Below are 7398 nucleotides of genomic sequence, written 5' to 3'. Positions count from 1 at the left end.
TCTGCTTCGGGGGACGGAGGCGGCCAGTTGAAGATACCGTTAGTGTGATCGCCCGCTTCAGAGGGCAGCGCCTTCATCATAAATGTCGTTATCCTCATCATCATCAAGGTCGTCGCGTAATATCTTACACGACCACCTACACCAACCAACCGCTAAACATGTAATAGATAATGACGCTTCTATGTGCAATGAGAAGGCAGGCGTGGGGATCTTCTCTGAATCTATACAATGGTCTCACTCCCTTCGCCTTCCCGATTTCACACCTATATTTCAAGCAGAATTGTTAGCGATTATATTAGCGTAACGAAAACTCCCCCAAAACGACCCATTAGCTGTTATTGTGACCGACTCGCTATGTGTATGTACAGCACTAGCTACATCTTTAGATACAAGAATTCAAAGAACATTTCGCTCAATGGTACCTCCGTACTTACGGAAAGTATGTTTTCTTCGGGTACCGGGACATCATGGGTTACACTTGAATGAAATGGCCGATTCACTCGCACGAGCAACCCTCAACGACCCTGTGATATCTGTTGGGCAACATCAGCTTATCTCACCACGGCTAGGTACAGAAATCTCGCTATATCTCAAAACTCTGCAACATCCATGCTAACACCGTCTTCTGATTTCCATCATCTTAGCTTCCCATGGAATAATAATTGGTGTCCTTCAAGAGGTGTCCTTCAAGCTTCTTTTACAAAATTGAGATGTCGTATACCTCCTCTCAATTTTTACTTACACAGGTCTGGTCTCGCTATGTCCCCTTTATGTTCTTTTTGCAGTGCACCTGAAACTATCGAATATTATTTTCTCTCCTGCCACCGCTTTCTAAGAGAACGAAAACTATTAGTATACTCATTGACCAAACTTTGGCTATCGCTAACCTAGCCAACCATTCTTTCTTTTTCTGCGACATCTCTGGGATCCAGCCAAAGGGATGCTTTTCTTGCAATTTACAATTTTATTAGAGACAAAAGGAGTACCTTGCCGAATTTCTATAATTATCAATATTTTCTATTGTTTAATTTATTTACGTTAACTTATTTTATCGAAATTCTTAACAATATTTTCATCGCACGTCTAAATTACAGCTCTAGTCGCACGCTCCACTATTTAAATCTAGTTTGGCTTTACTCCTAAGCATACGAAAAACCGCCTGCTTCTTGGCCAATCCCCCATAGTGGGTATGCGCCACTGTCTGAGACGCAAGACAAGACAAGACAAGAAGAAGGGAGCGAAGAAGAACAAGAAGAGCTCACGCAAACGCCTACGTTCGTTGCTTCCCGACAGCGAACGGCACTTTCATTTTCTGCTCGGGCCGTAGACGCCTGCCGCCCCAGGTGTAACGCCCACCGAAATCTGCCCACCGGCATCGCCGTCATTGCGTCAGAGTTGCCCGGCCTTTTTACAGCATCATCAGGAGCTTGCCGGCACCATGGAACCCGAGGTGCAGGCACGTGTCGGTCTTCCGGTGATGCTGGTCAACCACGACGGCGTGTACGTGATCATCGCCGTGGTGGGCGTCCCCATCCTGGGATGCGCCGGCGTTTTCACCTACTCGCTCGGCAACTACGGCAAGCTGAAGAAGCACGCCGAGGAAGCACGTGACTACATCTCGCACCACTACACCAAGGCAGCTGTCAGAGAGCACAGCGGTGGCAAGCAGACGACTGCGGCCGACGCCACCGGGCCGAGCGACGACTGCTAGGGCACCGTCGATATTGCCATGTCGAATGATTCGTCGAATGGGTGGTGGTAGACGTCGGACCGTCTCTCGGAGCGGGACGCAATAACAGCGACGTACACTCTGTGGTGCGGAGCGTCGACGACGCGTTGGTCGTTTCAGCCAAGCAGCAGAAGTGCGGTGCGACCGCGACCGACCTGCAACACTGGAACGCTTCGACTGAGGGCTGTGGCAGCGGCGACGACAGCCCATTGTCTAGAGTAGCCGCCACCGCGCGCTGGTGTACTACCGTCATCCTGGCTACCAACGTCAGCTAGAACGGCACGCTCAACTGCATCACAGATGGTGATTGAAAGCGTGCTCTTTATTTCTCGCTCACGAACTTGACTCGCCCACACAAGGCTCTCCACCGTAGTGACACTGAACTTTGTAGATATACGAACGAGTGTAGGAGAACGACTCCGCTACAGTGGCGCGTCTGGCCAAAGCAACAGAACTTTTCTGGAGCTGTCATCAGTTCTCATATGCCGACGTCGCGTCATCGTTTTGTGTCGCTTTTCATTAATGTATTTGAGTGCTATCCGTGCATGCGCTGTTGCTTGACGTGTGTTTGCTTTGATGAGCCGGTGAACAAAAGCGTTGCAATGTTGTTTCTGTCGTCGCTTTCTGCAGTGGTGCCGCACTGCTCCGCTTTGTTAGGGAGTCTCTGCAAGCAAAGACCACAGATGATGTACTTCTCAAGTTCAATAATCTTGCTCGATCATGCGAGATAATATGCGAGGCATGTATGGTCGTTCAAGATTATTGGAAATGTAGTTTATTTTCCGGGTTTTCGCGTTGGGGTCATGCAGAAATATTCAGTAAAGTGTATAATTGGGCTAGTTGGTTGGCAATCAGGCGTGCCTCTTTACCGCAACTGAATAATTTCAGAATGGAAACATAGGAGAAACTGCATATTCAAAAGTGTTATGAGTCTCGTCGAAAAAGAAGCTTTACGTATGCCACTTGTTCCGCTTTTAGGACTAATCAAATGCTTAAGAATTGCCTGTGAGAGAGAGCGCAATGCGCATTACTTAAAGAGGCGGACGTAACATGCGCCACATATCGCAATGTCTAGGTGACTTATATAAATGATGCATCTTTAAATGATATTTTATTTGTTCATTTTACAGCACATGTTGTTATAGCAAAACTAAAGGCGAGCAGTGGTGATGCGATCGTTGCTTAGGAGACATGGTGAGACTTGTACCACTTTCGACGCATCCCGCCCGAACGTGCGCGTCGAAATGCATTTCGAAATGAAACGGCTTAACACAGTCCATAATGAGGTTGACTTTAATTCAAATACGTGTTTAGCACAGTTAGGGGACGGGTATTTGAAAATTCATTCTTATCATTGGATTTCTGCTAAGAAGCATGGTTTGCCTACTGCTGTAGCTTCAATTTCACACTTGGAACATGTGATCTGGAGTGTACAATCAAAAAGTTAATTAAAAACTTTTTGATTAGGCGCTTGCATATTTTTTTTTGCGCTAGTATCACAACCTGTTCATGCAATCCACCTGAAAAGGTCAGTTTCCGTTATATGCTCCATGCTATCAAACACATTTGCTAGAACCTATAATGAAAAGGAGGATATGCAAATTAGGCTACTGGCGCACGTGGTCGAAAGCTTTCTGCATATCCGTTATTGAGAGCGCGGATAGGGGTGTCCAATCTAGCAACTAAATGTTTCGGTAATCATGTAGGTAGCCTTGTTGTATCCTATGGATGAATAGATGGGTGGCAAAGCTTTATTAAGAGTCTTGAGCTGGGCAATTTTACTTGCTGAAATTGATTCTGGCGGTATCCTCTTTAAGCAACATCTGCATTGAACTGCAATATACTAATCTCTTTTTGTTTCTATTCCACCGGCTATTTTCCTCTTGGAGAAAATGACATCTGGAAGTTGAGCTTCATGATCTTTGACTGATTCTATGTCATACTGTAGAGCTCTCTAAGAACCCCTAGAGCCACAGGAATGTTAGCAATCCGTCTATCATCACTTCTAAACAAGAAGGATTATAAAATTAATGTTTCCTATGTCGATCACACTCTGCCATATTTTCCAGTATTTCGTTCTTCATCGTAAAAGTTGTGTGCTGCGTAATTACCAAGAAGGGGGTTACAAAACTTGCCTTCAAAATTTGTGTGATCCGTTTCACAATATTCAGACTTGTCCTTCTTTTACATTTTGATTTCTTTAAACTCATCATTTCTTTTTTCGCAGCTAATTACTTCATTAAACATTCGTCTATTTATCCTATGATAAGTTTCTTTTGTATACCGTTTATCTTTTGATGCGAAAGCGTCAAATGGCTTATTGAGCGAAAAAAAAGCCGGCGTTTGTCGTCTGGAGCAGCGAAACGGCTCCTAAATTCCCATTTGCTGCTAAGCCGCGTCACCAGCGCGCCTCGACGGAGCAAAGCGGGCGAAAGGGAACACCTGTTACCGCAGTCTCTGATCTCCGATTCTTTAGTAGTCAAAAAGAAACCGCAGAAATTTTTCTTTATCGATGCTGTTTTAGCTGTTTGAAGGAAGGTTTCCTTGACCTTCCTCTTCGTTACCTTGTGTTTTCAATGAATGTTCCTAACTATTAACTCTTGGAGCCGTACAGTACTCCCGCAGCCAGATGGCAATTTGTACTGCGCTTCACACGTTCACTGATGCGATCATAAGGCTGGATTGCCATATGTTTCGTCGCTGCAGCGACCTCCTTTCGTCACATGCTCTTCGAATTATTATATGCTATGTAACTCTTTTTCTATTATATTGGGTCATGTTAGGTTAGCTCAGGTTAGGTTTTGCATACCAATTACATTTTCTTCAGTATTCCTTTTCTCAGATTTTGACAGTCATTTCGACTCATTATACTTCTCGAAGTATGTAAAACCCCTTGGATGGTATGTACTCATGATGATAATAATAATAATAATAATAATAGCAATAATAATCATTATCCTGTTTTACATCCTCTGTAGGACGAAGGCCTCACGCAGCGATCTCCAGTTAACCCTGTCTTGCACTAGCTGATTCCAACTTGCTCCTGCAAATTTCCTAATTTAATCACCAAACCTAATTTTCTGCTATCCTCTACCGTGCTTCCCTTCCCTTGGTACCCATTCCGTAACTCTAACGTTCCAATGGTCCATCCGTTGTCTTCCCTACGCATTACATGGCTTTCCCAGCTACATATCTAAAGACGAAGGCCTCATGTGGCCCATACCCCAATGGCCTTGGGAAAAGACGCGTCGTCGTGTCCAATGGTACAAAACCTAAAATCATCAGCAATGGCTAATCCCTCCCGTAATGCATATGCTACAAGCATTCCGCAGAGTAAAGCGTGCGTTGAATAAATTCATTGGAGTCGCGCATACAACGTACGGAAACGCGGCGTCTAGTTGAGTTATAAAAACTAACCACGTGACCTTCTCAACAGGTCGTAAGGCTTCAAAACTACAAGCGTAAGGCTCGTAAGGCTCTAAAAGCGCTCAGCAAAGTGAAGCGAACAGTGCGTACATTCAATCAAATCACCCACACAAAACGCAGAATAGCATACGTTTCAATCCCCTACTGAGAGGACGTAACGTAAAGAGAAAAGTCGTTGACGCGAGTCTGACCCCGCTATACGAGCGCGCGAAGTCGCAGCTAACCCCCGTATCCATGAATGCATCTTAATTTGAAGCCCACGCTTGACTTCATTTAAATGACGCCGGTCGTGAACGCATCAAAGGAAACGCAATGAGGGTCTTGGGCACGTTCGCACCAGGCATCATTAATATCAAGCATGGGCTTCAAGTTAAGATGTATTTCTGAATACGGAGGTAACCTCAGTATTCAGAAATGCAATTTTGTCTGTTGTCGGTACATGCTTTGTACTAAGGAATCCATATTGGCATCAAGGATGTGGGCAAGAATGAGAAGTAGAAGGAGAAGAAGAACGAGAAGCAGCTCGAACAGTCGTCAAAGTTCGAGGCTCCGTGACTGCGCCCGACGATTCCGGTTCCGGGTCGTGGCAGAGCGGACTGCGCCCCCCCCCCACCTGCCTCAGGCGCAACGAACCACCGGGACCGTCGTCATTGCGCCACAGTGGCCCGGCATTTGTACACCATCATCAGGAGCTTGCCGGCACCATGGAACCAGAGGTGCAGGAACGGGCGAGCCTTCTGGTTTTTCTGGTCAACCGTGGAGGCCTGTACGGGATCATCGCCGTGCTGGGCGTCTCCATCCTGGGATGCGCCTGCGTCCTGGCCTACTCGCTAGGCAACTACGGCAAGCTGAAAAAGAACGCCGAGGAAGTGCGCAGCAACATCGCCCATCGCGGGACCAAGGCGACTGCGGGCGAGCCCGGCGGTGGCAAGCAGACGGCTGCTGCTGGCGATGCCTGGCCGAGCGACGCCCAGTCGATCACCGCGAAGACTTCGGTTCCGGTGGCCTCGGTGGATGGGTCGAGGGTTGCTGCAGGACCGTTGCTCGAAGCGGCACGAAAGACTAAGGCATTCGCTTCTGCAGTCACGCGGAGTGTTGATGACACGTTCATCGCAGCCCAGCAGGAGGAGTCCGGCGCGGCCTCATCAGAGACGCAGCGCTTTGACGCAACGACTTCGGGTGGTGGGAGCGGCGCCAACGACAGCTCATCTACTACCATTGAAGCCGCAACCACTCACGAGAGTGCCACCACCATGGCTGCCGACGTCAGCTGGCTCAGAACGGGTATAGCTGCCCCACAGGGGCTGATTGAGAGTCATGGTATCAATTAAGGGCGTGACCATATTTGGAATGGTTTTGTAAATAAAGGAAGATGCGAAGCGCGAAATGCACTACTTTTGGGACAGAGAGCTTTTCTGGAGCTTCCACCAGTCCTTGTGTCGTCATCGCGCTGCACCTAGCTGTAGATTCTCGTGGTCCTTCGGGACACTGTTGGCTGAATGTGTGTGTTCATTTTGGCCCACGCCAATGAAAACGAAAGTCCTGCAAAATAATCTTATCGTGTCTCTTCCTACGTTGACTCAGCGAATAATCAATTCATCCCAAATATGTGTATAGATATTGGAGTCTAGCAATTTGTGCAGACTGATAGCCAAACACCGTGATAGAGCAAGTGTCAATTGCGAATCGCTGATTTCTTTCTGAGGCATTCGTGAACAGTATTGCGTCGGTAGAAAATTATTCCAGATGCTCATTTAAGAGTCAAATTATAGCATCTCAGGTGTAGTTTATTTTGTTTGATAAATATCAAAGTTACAACTATTGTGACATTGAATAGAGCCGAAAGCTTAAATTGATCGTAGGTTAACTTTCCATTTTCTTAAATACCTTGCGTAAACGCAACCTGAGGAAAGCTGAATCAAGAAGGCATAGAATCGAAAAATAGTGCTGGTTGTGAGATAGCTCGTCCATAGAACATGTTCATGCGCGCTAAGAAAAGATTTGACAGTTAGCAGTTGAAATATTGGTGCTAAATCTTGCATGTTTGCTTCAAGGTAAAGAGAAGAATTGGCAACATACTTAGAGGCCTTAAGGCACTGACGTAGGGCCCATATTTCCAACAGAAATAAATGTTGTAACTTGTAAATTTATAATGACAGAGATCAACGCACAAACGAATTCGAGAACGGGTCTTACCTAGGCCACTGAATGCTGGCGTCTCGATGAAAGCTCGTCCCATCCAC

This window comes from Dermacentor andersoni, chromosome 7 (genome assembly GCF_023375885.2).
Source record: "Dermacentor andersoni chromosome 7, qqDerAnde1_hic_scaffold, whole genome shotgun sequence".
NCBI lineage: Eukaryota > Metazoa > Arthropoda > Arachnida > Ixodida > Ixodidae > Dermacentor > Dermacentor andersoni.
The sequence above is the reverse complement of the archived record's forward strand: the minus strand, read 5'-3'. Positions refer to the sequence as shown.